The sequence below is a fragment of the Leptopilina heterotoma genome, unplaced genomic scaffold (genome assembly GCF_015476425.1).
Source record: "Leptopilina heterotoma isolate Lh14 unplaced genomic scaffold, ASM1547642v1 Lhet_430, whole genome shotgun sequence".
Taxonomy (NCBI): domain Eukaryota; kingdom Metazoa; phylum Arthropoda; class Insecta; order Hymenoptera; family Figitidae; genus Leptopilina; species Leptopilina heterotoma.
Window position 1 is genome coordinate 212763 of NW_025111082.1, and position 14526 is coordinate 227288.

Below are 14526 nucleotides of genomic sequence, written 5' to 3' on the forward strand. Positions count from 1 at the left end.
GATTTTGAGTACACATAAACATTTTCAAATCGTAATCCATTGGGATGTATTAAAAGAGCAAGTAAAGCATTTGTCTTTCCACAATTTGACGGTCCACAAAATATTGCTCGCACACTATTTGGCAATAAATTTCCATGACGATTATCTGTTTTTTTATTACAATCTTGAACAAGAGTGTCAAAATTGTAAACTGGTAATTTAATCGATTGTGCTTCGAACTCCATTCTTACGATAACTGAGGTTAAAACTATAAATACAAGGTTTTTAATAGTTTCAATTTCAGTTTACTGTAGTCGCTTGTAACGTTTGCATGCAAGTCCAATAATAAGGTCCATGCTACTTTACAGCATCTGATTGCTAGTTCTAGTTTTTTAGGAGAGGTTTGCGATTTGGTGTCGATCGTCAACTCTTTCATGCTTTGGGCAAGGTCCACGTTTCCTACTGTCGGAGGCAATTGGGATAATTGACTATTACTGTGATAATTGACTATTGCTGTCATAATTTTTTTGTTAGATCATTAAAGGTCGACTGTTTGTAGTCAAATGACAAAAAACTATAAATACATTGGTTATATAGATTTCCCCTTTAGTCTTGAAAAAGTTTTCTAACCGTAAAGAATATAAATATGGGTGTAAATAAAAAACAAATTAGTTTAAAGAAAACTTCGAAAAGAGTAAGACGAGGTAGAGGTATTTTGAATAAAATTATCAATAAATTACCTTTCGAACTTCATATACCTGGCTATCAATACTGTGGTCCAGGAACAAAATTAGCAAAGAGATTAGCACGAGGTGATCCAGGAATCAACCCTCTCGACGCAGCTTGTAAACAGCACGATATTTCTTATTCAAAAAATAGGGAAAGTGTAGAAGCGAGAAACGCAGCTGATAGAGTACTTGCTGATAAAGCTTGGCATCGTGTGTTTGCTCCTGACGCAAATTATAGTGAAAGAGCTGCAGCTTACGCAATAACAAATGCAATGAAGGTCAAATCAAAATTGGGTATGGGAATCAAGTCAAAAGAAAATATGAAGAAAAAGAGGGAAAATAAAAAATCAACGTTGAGGAAGATTGTAACCGCAGCTAAAAAATCTATGAAATTGGATACAAATGCCCAGTCTACTATTAAATCAGCACTTGAAGGTGCACGTTTGGCAGTTAAAATTGCTGGTGGCAGGCGAAAAATTAATAAACCTCGAGTTTTACCGATACCTTCTAAAGTGGGAGGAATTTTAACTTTTCTTATTCCTTTGTTTGCGGGTTTAAGTGCAACAGGGGCTCTAGCAGGGGGAGCAGCTGGCATAGCTAAAGCTGTAAATGATGCAAATTCTGCAAAACGTCAACTAGAGGAAAGCAAGCGACACAATCAAACAATGGAGTGAATTGCCTTAGGAAAAGGGCTCTATTTAAAACCATATAGGACAGGTCTAGGGTTACACCTTAAACCTTATAAAGCAGGACAAGGATGCAAGTCAAAAAACTTGAAGTAAAGCTACCTCACCGAGCCCTAACCGACTTAGATTTACTTAAATTTGCAAAGCTTTTAAAAATTCCATATTTTCGAGGAGTTTTTATGCAAAATGAACTACCTATGCGTGGTCCTAAAGAAACTGAATTTGCAATTATTAATCTAGATGATAAAAATGGTCCCGGTACACATTGGTGTGCATATAAAAAGAATAAAGATAAAATCGTATATTTTGATAGCTTCGGTAATCTTCGACCACCTTCGGATCTTGTTAAATAGTTTGGTGTTGGTAGCATAAAATATAATCATAAACGATATCAAAACTATAATACATATGTATGCGGACATTTATGTCTTAAATTTTTATGTAAACAATTGAATATTCCTGATTTGTATACTCTGCATATAAATAAATGATATTCTTAGTTTAAACGTTAGTTATTACTTTGACCTCATCATGGACGATTCACTTATTTTAACGTTGTCTGGAAATTCTTCCATCTTAGAATCTCAATTTTTTCCACCAATAGAGTTGTCTAATTTTAAAAATTATGCTCTTGGTCTTGTTGAATTTTTAACTTTTAATTCTATTCCTAATATAGATGTTGGAAAGAATAAATTTTACGTAGGAAATGAAGAAATTATTATACCCACAGGAAGTTATGAAGTTAGTGATATTGATCAAGTTTTGCATTTAATTTTAAAAAATAAAGGAATTAATTTTAGAATCAAACCAAACAATAATACATTGAAATGTACAGTTTATTGTGATGAAGAAATTAATTTTAAACCCAATGATTCTATAGGTAGTTTGTTAGGATTTTCTCCTCGCAAATTAAAAGCTCAAGAATACCATGAGTCTGATCAACCAGTATCAATCATTAAAATAAATTCATTAAGAGTAGAATGTAATATAACAACGGGAGCATACATTAATGGTGAAAAAGTGCATACAATTCATGAATTTTTTCCTATTGTTCCACCAGGATATAAAATAGTGGAAGTACCAAATCACGTCATTTACTTGCCAGTCGCTGTCAAGACAATAGACTATATTCAATTGCGAATTGTAGACCAAGACGGAAATTTAGTTAATTTTCGAGGGGAAACTTTAACAATAAGGCTTCATATTAAATCCTTAAAATAATGGGTATTGTTTTTAATAATAGAAAAAGGATTGGTTTTGGTTATAAAATTAAGACACCATGCCAGAAGCAAATCAGTCGTCGAAGAATCTTGAAGAGATTAACACCTCAGAACCTGCAACTACTGAAAAATCTCGGTCTAAGGATTGTAAAAAAAGGAAGAGAGTAAAAAAGAGATTTAAGGTTATTTTTACTTGTATTTGTGCCTTTGTATTTCAACGTATTATTTTTTGCTATGGAAGGGGAAATTTTAAATATTGATTCACCAGTAATTTTTGATGAATCTATTGCTCATTATGAAGTTCATGCGCAACAACCATACACCTCATCAACATACAACAATAGTGACGAAATCCGCATCACGGTACAGAATCAGGATCATTGCTTATTTCCAAGCAAAAGCTCGATTCACATCACTGGAAAACTTGTGAAACCTGATGGAACAGCTCTAGAGCGTACAAATTTAATTTCTAATGGCATATGTCATTTATTTGAAGAAGCAAAGTATGAACTTAATGGTGTAGAAATTGATAAAAATAAAAATGTTGGTCTTACAAGTTTAATGAAAAATTATATTTCTCTCGATTCTAGTCAAAATAAATTTCTTGAAAATGTTGGCTGGTTAGAATTTACCAATGAACCAACCTTAACAAATGCACAAGGTTATTTTGATGTTTGTATTCCTCTGAGTATGATTTTTGGTTTTGCTGAAGATTACCAAAAAGTTATTATTAACGCTAAACATGAGCTTATTTTAATCAGATCAAGAACTGATGCTAACGCAGTGTTGCAAGTAGCACCTTTAGAAGAGTTTAAAATTGTCATTGAAAAAATTGAATGGTTATTACCATACATAAAATTATCAGATGCTCGAAAGTTTAAATTATTAAAATATATTGAAAAAGATCCATCTATTCCAATAAGTTTTAGAACTTGGGAATTGTATGAATATCCTTTATTACCAATTACTCCTAAGCATATTTGGAGTGTAAAAACTTCAAGTCAATTAGAGAAACCTAGATTTATTGTATTAGGGTTTCAGAGAAACAGAAAAAATAATACAGTTCAAAACTCTAGTTGTTTCGATCATTGTGATTTATCTGATGTAAAATTATTTTTAAATTCACAATGTTATCCTTATGGTAACATGAATCTGAATATTGGTAGAAATCAGTACTCTACTTTATATGAAATGTTTACAAATTTTCAAGCATCTTATTATAGTAAAGAGTCTCAACCAATTTTATCAAAAAAAGAATTTTTACAATATGCTCCTTTAGTTGTAGTAGATTGTTCAAAACAAAATGAGTCTTTAAAAAGTGGACCAGTTGATATCCGCTTAGAATTTGAATCAAAAGAAAATTTTCCCGCCAATACTTCAGCTTATTGCTTAGTTTTGCATGACCGCATCGTTGAATATAAACCAATCAGTGGAATTGTCAAAAAAATTGTTTAACTTTAAGCTTATATATATGTAACTCTTTACGCGTAATGAGATTAGTTGATTTAAAAATGCAGTACTTGATAGATGTGCAAGGATTCAAATTGCCAATTAATAAATTTGTTTTAAAAGAATTAGCTATAGTTTCTGTAAATAATGATTCAATACCAATAAATATGGTTTTCCAACCTCCTTGTCCATGGAATTGCGTCACAAACAAATATAAATGTATCAATCGTTGGTTAGAAAATAATTTCCATGGTATTCGTTGGAATGCTGGTGATGTACCGTACGTTTATTTAAAAGAAATTTTAGAAAATGTGTTTAAAGAAGCAAAGACAATTTATGTTAAAGGTTTAGAGAAGAAAAAATGGTTAAAAAGCTTAATCGATGAAAAATATTGTATAGAAATTATCGATATGAATGATTTAAATTGTCCTTCATTAAAAAAATTAAACATTGAAACATGTATTGGAACTTGTTCAAAACATTTAATCAACAAGAAAAATTTTACTTGTGCTCTTCAGAATGTTATAAACTTAAAAACTTGGTTCTGCAAAAACTGTAATATTTGAGTATTTTAGTTGAAAATGTATTCTATTTTTTTCCTCAATAAAATTATAAAATATCAATTGCACTGTAATTATTATTTCTAACCTAACCTTATTGTTTTCAGGAATAAGAAACGACATTTATTTTAAATACATTTATTTATTATAATAAATTACAATATTTTTTAAGTATAATTTATTGTAAAAATTGTATAAATCGAATAGCAGAGAACTAATACAAACTACATTTTAAATAAATATTTACATTTTATACATCAATTGAGCCTTCCAATTCTATAACTCGCCCGACGCTCGGGCTGGTTTCTCTTATGACAGTCAGGGCTGTAAAAAAAATAAAAAAATGAAAGTTGAAATTTTTAACTTTTAAATACACTACCATACAAAGCATAAAAATGCGCAACTATTTTTCCTTTGACATTTTTTTCTAGGAATTATATTGTCAATAATAATGGACAAAAACTAAAAAATTGTGATTTTTCAATTTAATTAAATTTCGAAACATAAATCGTCATATTTTGAACAAATCTGCATGAAATTAATTGATATTTGGTACACTTACTGATTCAGGTCTATAGATGACGACAAAATGATAAAAAATTTAAAAAAAGCTATTGTTTTTTTATTTTGTAATAAAAATAGTGGTGTGTCGGTAAAAACGGTTTCTCAACTTCAATGAAAAAAAGTATGCGGTGAAGTTTTAAGTTAAAGGAACTTTCAGTGAGAAAGTTGTTTATTAATATGTAATGAAGTTTTCTGGAAGTTTTTAGACTGATTCATTCAAAATTAAGCGAAATATGGACCATTTACCAAAATGCGCCACGCCGCGTATTGACAAATTTCGCCGCTGTGTGAGCCGCTGTGGCAATGGCGTAGTGAACACGGCGTATTTGTCAACAAAAAACATGTGTTTTTTGTTAACTTTACTTAATAAATATATATTCTTTAATATAATGTAATAAACAAATAAATATAAATAAAATTTAAAATTCTTAAAATGAACAATATTTTTTTTATTAATTTATGATTTAGTAATAATAATACTGAATAATAATTTAATACAATATATTTTACAGTAAAACATTATTTTTTTAAATTGATTTCAGGTTTTATTGTTTAATTTTATATATTTATTTTATTTTTGTGTTTTTTTATGTGATTTTTTAATAATTATGAATTAATAAAAAAATTAATGATTAAAATTAAATTAAAATTTTATTTATTTATTTATTACATTAAAATAAAAAATTATGTATTTATTAAGTTTTTTTACTAGTTTTCGATTTGGACATGATGCAAAACGTAGACGTAAAAATACGTTGAGCTTATTTCGTTGTAAATTCTTTGCCACGAAAATAAAACACTAAAGAAACATGAAAACTAAAAACTTTTGTTGTCAATCTATAAAATAAGCACAATTTAAAAACCCTTTAGCATTTTATCTAAAACAATTTTTGACTCACATGTTTTTTGTTGACAAATACGCCGTGTTCACTACGCCATTGCCACAGCGGCTCACACAGCGGCGAAATTTGTCAATACGCGGCGTGGCGCATTTTGGTAAATGGTCCATATTTCGCTTAATTTTGAATGAATCAGTCTAAAAACTTCCAGAAAACTTCATTACATATTAATAAACAACTTTCTCACTGAAAGTTCCTTTAACTTAAGGGGTTACCCCCACTTGCAACTTTGAAAAAATCGATTTTTCTTTTATTGCATTTTTTTGAAGCATAAGTAACTGAAAGTATGTCCTGAAAATTTCAAGTCAATTCCAACAAAATTGACTGAGATATGAGCTTTGAAAGAGACGAAAGAGACTGATATATACTGATTTGTATATACATATATGCATCGATAAAATGAATATCTTTTTTTTAATTACCACCATGACTTTTCAGCCTACTTCTGGAAACCAAACTATTACGTACTCCCACTTACCGGAGTTGATTCTATGTAACTTTACAAAAAAATTATTTTCTTCGTGGAAACTGAAATTGAAACTTTAAACGCGTTTTTCTCGAAATGGCATTTCTGAAGTCGGTGACCAAGATTACTCAAACACTAATGAACCGATCTTCTTGAAATTTTGCAGGCTTATTTAATACATAAAAATGTAGTCTTTAATCGTTCGATTTTCTTTTTCGAAAAAAAATGTCCGTTTTATAGCCAAAAAACGGACGTTTTTTTTCGTTAAAATCGAACTTTTAACTTAGACTGTCAGCCATTTTGTGAAAAATAAATATTTTTTTAAATCCTTCGATTAAAGACTAGTTTATACTCATATTTGACTAAATTTATCCACATTTTTTGATTCCGATGATTCACTTCGCCGCAATGTTGGTCACCGCAAACCGTATAAATAAAAATATTATTTCGTTGACGGCAGTTTGACACTTAACTATGTAATATTTTTTAACAAAAAAATTACTAAAAGTTCTTCAATATGTGTTCTTTAAGATGATATAGTTATAGATTAAAAAGGTTTTGTAGTTTTCTTTAAAAAAATTCATAAAAAAGGCTTATTTTTTTGCGCTACAAGTGGGGGTAACCCCTTAAAACTTCACCGCATACTTTTTTTCATTGAAGTTGAGAAACCGTTTTTACCGACACACCACTATTTTTATTACAAAATAAAAAAACAATAGCTTTTTTTAAATTTTTTATCATTTTGTCGTCATCTATAGACCTGAATGAGTAAGTGTACCAAATATCAATTAATTTCATGCAGATTTGTTCAAAATATGACGATTTATGTTTCAAAATTTAATTAAATTGAAAAATCACAATTTTTTAGTTTTTGTCCATTATTATTGACAATATAATTCCTAGAAAAAAATGTCAAAGGAAAAAAAGTTGCGCATTTTTATGCTTTGTATGGTAGTGTATTTAAAAATTAAAAATTTCAACTTTCATTTTTTATTTTTTTTACAGCCCCGACTGTCGTTAGAGAAACCAGCCCGAGCGTCGGGCGAGTTATAGAATTGGAAGGCTCAATTTCATCTATTTCCATTGGATCATGCTGTTGGTAACCCCAAGGAAAGGTGTCAGTTTTCCCTGGTATCAAAATTCTTTTATCATCCTGCCAACTGAGAGCAATTTTATTTTGTTTGACAGTAAGTACTTCATGTTTTTTGCTGCGTATAAAGTGCTGAGATCGGATCAGGTTTTCATTTTCATTGAGAGTATGCTTAAAATCATCGAAACCTATTTTTTTTAAAGTTGAATATTTTACCCCTTTTGCTTTCTTTTTAGCTTCCTCATCACCCCATAACTTGAATGCATATAGTTTTGATCTTAAACCTATAAATTCGTCTACAATTTTACCGTTATTTTCGTCTTTCATAAGACCCAGGATTTTTTTATTTGCAAGTGGTATATTATAAATGTTGTTTTCAGGATAATCGGATGTATCGAATTTATGTAAATCTCTTTTAATATAATCATAAAAATTTGGTACTGTGATGTGATAAACAAGACTGTCAGTATCTGTGTAGAGTAATTTTGCAGAATCACTGAAAGTCTCGTTAATGTAATTGTAATGAAAGTCATATGTTATTATTTTTGATATGTCTAGAATAGTGAATCCTATGTAAATTGGTTTGTTAAAGTATACCTTTGTTTTATTCATCTCAATAATGACCATATCTTTATCGAATATGGTGCAACTATGAAAGTTTGGTTGAGCAATTAAATTTTTCGCGCAATACCTTCCCTCCCATTTTGTTATTAATCTAACATCTTTGTGTTTTCTAACATTTTCCATTGTCTTGCCAAATACAGAATTGTTCATTAGCTTGTAAAAATTCTTCTCAAATTCATTACTCGATTTTTTTCTAAGCTCGGTATTTAAATCAATGTAGGGTTTTAACCACTGCTTTTGCTTAAATTTTAAAACTCTATGTATTTTAGTTAATTTCATTCCCAAAGATAAATATAGCTTTAAATTTCTATAGTGAATTGTATAGTTCTTCTTTGGTAATAAATTTGGAATCAATTTAGGAATTTTACATTTTGGGAGAGGAGGTATGAAATGTTCAGGGCATAAGGGCAAGTCTTTATGTGAATCATGAAGTTGAGTTGGATAATCTAAATCTACTTCAAGAATATATCCTTCTGAAGAATCATCTGGAATATTTAGGAAAAAGTCATTACTATAATTTTCTAACCATTCAAAATCTGTATATGGCAAGCTCTCGCTCATAGAAGCACCATACTGATTATTTATATCGAAGTACATGATATAAGATTCTGGTATTAAGGGATTAAAATCTTTTTCCATAAATCTATTATTAGCTTTCGCGTATCTGTTTGAGCATTGTGAAACACCACCTCTAATTCCCTTTTCAATAAAAAGCAACATTTCTACATCTGTCAACAAATCAAGTTTTATGTCTGTGTACTTGAGCATAGCGTCAAATGCCAGTCCTGGGGCAGTATAGTAATGTAACGCGTCCAAGTTATAAGTTGTAAAACAGGTTTTTCTAAAATTTTCAAAAATGTCGGCAAGTAGTAGAACGTCAGTCTGTAAATACAAGTCAGAGTATTCTCCTATTGTTTTTAAATTAAACGTTTTCCATACGTTACAAGCATGTTCATAGTCTTCGTCTGAAATATAAGCGTCATTTAATTTAGAGTAGAAAGAGTCTTTTACTGGCAATTGTCCTTCTTCTAATTTTTCCCAGCTACTAACATATTCGTAAGGAAATATTCCTTTTCTTGTCAATAAATTAAACTCGTCCATATTTTTACAATACTTTTTAGTAATTTTTTTCTCATCATTTTCAAGATAGGAGGATAATTTGTCTAAACTGCTGGGCATAAATCTAAATGAATCCAGAAATCTTAATACTACTTTTGTGCCTTTGACATACTTTGAAAATGAAATGTACTTTTCCTTGTTTATTGGTAACAGTTTCATTTCACCCTCAAAAGAAGTTGCTAAAGCTTTAATAATGAAATGTGCATCATATCCTGACAAGTTGTGAAAAATTATGGGAACAACATGCGAATCTTTATAATTTACATTGCAACCTTGATGTGCTGGACCACGATATTTTCCCGTGAAATGACAATGGTCGCGGTGTTTAATGTCATCATTTTCAAAAGGTTTTTCACAAATATGACAAACTGTTGCTGTATCAAATTGAATTTGTTGTAAAATAGTTAAATTTTCCATTGGAATAATATTTGTAAAATAAGTATTTACTTTTTCAGCCAATTGTTTTAATTCAGCCATGAACCAATCAACACAATCTGGACCCCGATATGATTTAAATTCTGAAAGAGATTCGTTAAAATTGCAATGTACATAGAAAGCAAAACTTGTTGGGATATGTTTTTGGTATGTTGATGTGTTTGTGTGTGTACTTGCTATAGGTTCTAAGAGACTTTCAGTGTCAGCATACACGACAAAGGGAACATTTTCTTTATTTCTATGATTTTTAAATTTTAAAATTTTATTCTCTTCATTAGGTAAAATCACTCGACACATGTTTATTTTATCACAATCAATTTTATGATTATTAAATGATTTTTCATATTTAAAATGGCATAAACATCTATCACAAAGTATGGTTCGATTTCGATCTTTTGTTATTTGAGATTTTACTAATCGAGATAAATTATTAATTAATGCAAAATGATAAACTTTGTTATTTTGAAAATTATTATCATCATCATCATCGTCTAAATCAAGTTCTGTATTTTCAATCATTAATAAGTGATAAGTAGGTTCATCTGATTTGTTTTTACTTAAATAAAGTGGAACAATTTCATTCTTTTTATTACTGCTTTTATCAATTCCGTAAACATTAATACTTAAATTGTTTAATTTTTCAAATTTTGGAATATCGCTGAGAGTAATGGGGAATTCAAAATCATCAAACTTTAAATCAGTATCTTTAAAGTGAGGATATGAACTTGTACGTTCCTTATTCTTTACAACTTGATAACGTTGTGCAATGATGGACCATAAAAAACAATGTTTGTCATTATTTATAACATTAATAACAGCTCTTTTATCAATTATAAATTTTGGCATTCTTATAAATGTTGAGTATCCAGCCGCAAGAGGGACATATTTATTTATATTAACACTTAAATTTATAATTTCATTTAAAGACCAACCTGACTTTTTTTGTTGAAAATCATCAATCTTAACAAAAAGTTTTTCACGAATTTTATGATCAAACCATTCATCAAAGTTTGTTGATTCTAAAATTTTTGAATTTCTAGTATTGAAATATTTAATATCTTCAATTTCCTCACCTTCTTCTAAAACAGTATAATTTGCCGCAAGAACAACATTAACTTTCATGTTTCCTACCTTTTTAAATGCATTTTTTAATCGAGAAATAATCATTTTCTTTGCATCACTGAGAAAACTGTCCATATTTTTATGTTTCAAATTAATAACAACACCTGTTCTAATTCTATTCTCGAAAGCATTCTCTAATTCTTCCCACCTGATCCATCTCTCATCCTTTTTAAATAAACCAGTTCCTGTTCTTCTTAGTTTCTTAAACTTTCTGCTATTTGCTTTCAATAGTCCAATAGTTGACAAAATCTTTTTTTTCTCTCCACATGACACAGATCCATTTCTTAACAATTTATTCAGTAATCTAATATTTTTTACACTATTATTTATCCAAAAATTTAATTTCTCTGTTGTAGTTTTTTTACTTAATGTTTTAAAAGCATTGTTCATAATTTTCACAAAATCTTTACAATAGTTAGAGCTTTTATCAGTTTCCATAACTTTACTTGCTGCATTTAATTTATCTAAATTCATTTTTATCACTTGTATTAAATGTCAATTTTTTTTCACTACAATGATTAACTCCGATCAGACTAAAATTAAACTTTTAACTATAGCGATTTTTTTTTAAAACGAGATTTTTTAAGCGCACTTGAATTTCACGATGAAATTCTGATATGTTGATTGAACAACTTAAACTGCAGGAATGGTTTTGATAAGAAAAATTGCCTTCTTTATATACACAGATTATGACTAATTTGATTTCAAGTTAATTATGGTTTTCTTAGAATTGTGGTAAAAAAGAAAAACAGGAAATACCAATGATAATGAGTCATCAACCTTATTTTGCGAAAAACAAAGAGATTATGTGTCATCGTTAAAGAATGCACCCTGTAAAAAACAAAAACAGGAAATTCCAATGATAATGAGTCATCAATAAAAAATTCCAAAACTCTGAGTCATCAACCCTATTTTGCGAAAAACAAAGAAATTATGCGTCATCGTTAAAGAATGCACCCTGTAAAAAAACAAAAACAGGAAATACCAATGATAATGTGTCATCAAATTCTAGGATTGTTTTATAATTCCAAGAAATTAGATAAATTCCAAGAATCACATTCGCATCATGATCTCAATATCCCCCCCCCCGAAAATTCTAGGAAGTATGACGTCATATCTGGCTCAGCATAACAGTCTGAATACCCCCCCCCACAAGGGTTTGAGTCTTGGCTAAGTGGTTTGAGTCTGGGCTAAAAGTGTCGGTAACATGTCGGTGCAGGGATCTTGAGTTAGAACCCTCCCTGCTTACCTACTAATATTGATAATAATAATATTGATAATTATCTTATAATTAATATAATAATTATTAATAATTAAAATTATTTTTCTAATATTATTGTTATTAATTAATTATTATTTTTATCTTAATAATTTATTTTATTACCTATGATAATTAATTAATTGCTTCCTCATAAAGGAAGCCTTATAGTGATGTCGATTTCCGAATTTTTTAGAATCAATTATTTTTACAAATTTTCAAGTGTAGTATATATAATTCGTCGAGAGGAACAAATGTCCGGATGTGTGTGTGTGTGTGTGTATGTCACCGATTCTTGTGGACAAATTTTCTCTTACACGTCTTGACGGATTTTGATAAAATTTTGTAGGTGTATTACGGTCATGAATACTAAAAATCAGACAGAAGGATTTTCAAAAATATCTAAAAAAAACATTTTTTCAACAATTTTTTAATTTTTGAAAAAATTAATTTTTGGATTTTTTAAAATAACTTTTTTCTATATTAAAATTTTCATTAATTCTTGTCAAAATTGCATTTCTGACATAAAAACGAATCGATTCATGTATATAAAGTATATATTTTATCAATATTTATAGAATTAATAAATATTTTAGATTTTCATAAAAAAATTGAAATTTTGTATTTTTTGAAATTTTATCTTAATACTTTAAAATAATTATTCTATAATAAAAAAATTAAATAATTAATTTTTTTTCAGGGTACTTTACCCGGTAGAAACTTTCTATTAAAACTATTATGAAAATGACCATAACGTTCACATTTTTTACCTAGAGAGTTAAAAATTGGCACACGTGTATTTTTACGCGTAGATCACACGAGAAATATAGCTAATTCGATTAAAAATTAATTTTGTTCGATTTTCGTAAAAAAGGCATATAGAAAATAAAAATATATATATGTATATTATAGGAAAAATATTTTTTGAATTAATTTTCATAGCGTTTTCAGTGAAAAAATAAAATCTCTTTTTGTGTACTCAAAAATATTTAAACTCCAGCTGGTTCTCACAATTCCTAATCTAGTGGTCAATTCTTTTCAATTAAAATTCAGAATATAAAAACTATAAAAATTTGTTTTTAAAGAATTAATTAGCAGATATGAACAGAAGAAATTAATTTATAAATAATTATTTATTCAAAGTAATGTTTTTATAGGTTTCTATAATATCCTTCGTTACATATATAGTGTAACTAATACTTGTTTGATTTAATCTTTTTTTATTTATTGTAATTAATAAATGTTTTTATAAAATAAATGAGAATACATAATAAAGCAGCAGCTTTTGCTACATCAATTATTTTAAATAAAAATCCATGTAATATATGTTACTCGCTAAATGTAAAATCGATGAGAAAACATTTTTTGAAAATATTAAAAGACGAAGCTCCTAGTGATTTTCCAGAACAAATATAACATAGGGTAAGTGTGTCAATTGTGGCGGGTGCTCCAATTATGGCGACTTTGTAAAAAATAGAATTATTTACTATTTTAGAATAATATAGTTATTTGAAAATGATAGAAAAAGTTATTTTCGACCTTACTCGATATAATTGTACGAAAAAAAACACATTTGAACTATTATTGGTTTAATTATTTAAGTACAAAAATTGTGCCCCGCCATAATTGGCACATTTTCATTGAATGTGCGTGCTCCAGTTATGGCGCGCAACACAACCTCTGAATACACGTTATTTTCCCCGCCGTAATTGGCGCGCCGAAATTGACTCAACCGCGCCATAATTGACGTTTTTAATCCTAATTCTTATTGCTTTAATTTTGTTTAAATAATTAATTTTTATAAAGTTTTTATAAAAGTTTTATTATCTATATGACACGGGCTTTTAGTTTAATAAGCCATAAATTTACTTCTTTCATTATAATTTTTGAATTTTCTATTTCAAAGACGGCTAAACCAGAACCGCGCCATAATTGGCACACTTACCCTATATTTTAATATAGATAAAATGTATCTGATTTTAAAATTAAAATAAATATAAGAATTTAAAAATTTTGTGTTTTAAATTTTGTTATTTTAAATATTAAGATAATTTTGAAAATTAGTAAAATTTATGATAAACTATATAACATTAATTTTTTTTTTTTGATTTATTAAAAAGAAGATTTATTAATTATATTTAATAAACTATTATAATTATTTAACTTTTAAAATTATATATATTGAGGAAGCTTAATGGTCATGAAATGAACAACTTGTTTTTATAATATTGATAATAATAGCATTGATAATTATCTTATAATTAATATAATAAATATTAATTATTACCTAATAATTAATTAATGTTTAAAGTTATTTTAAAAATCAC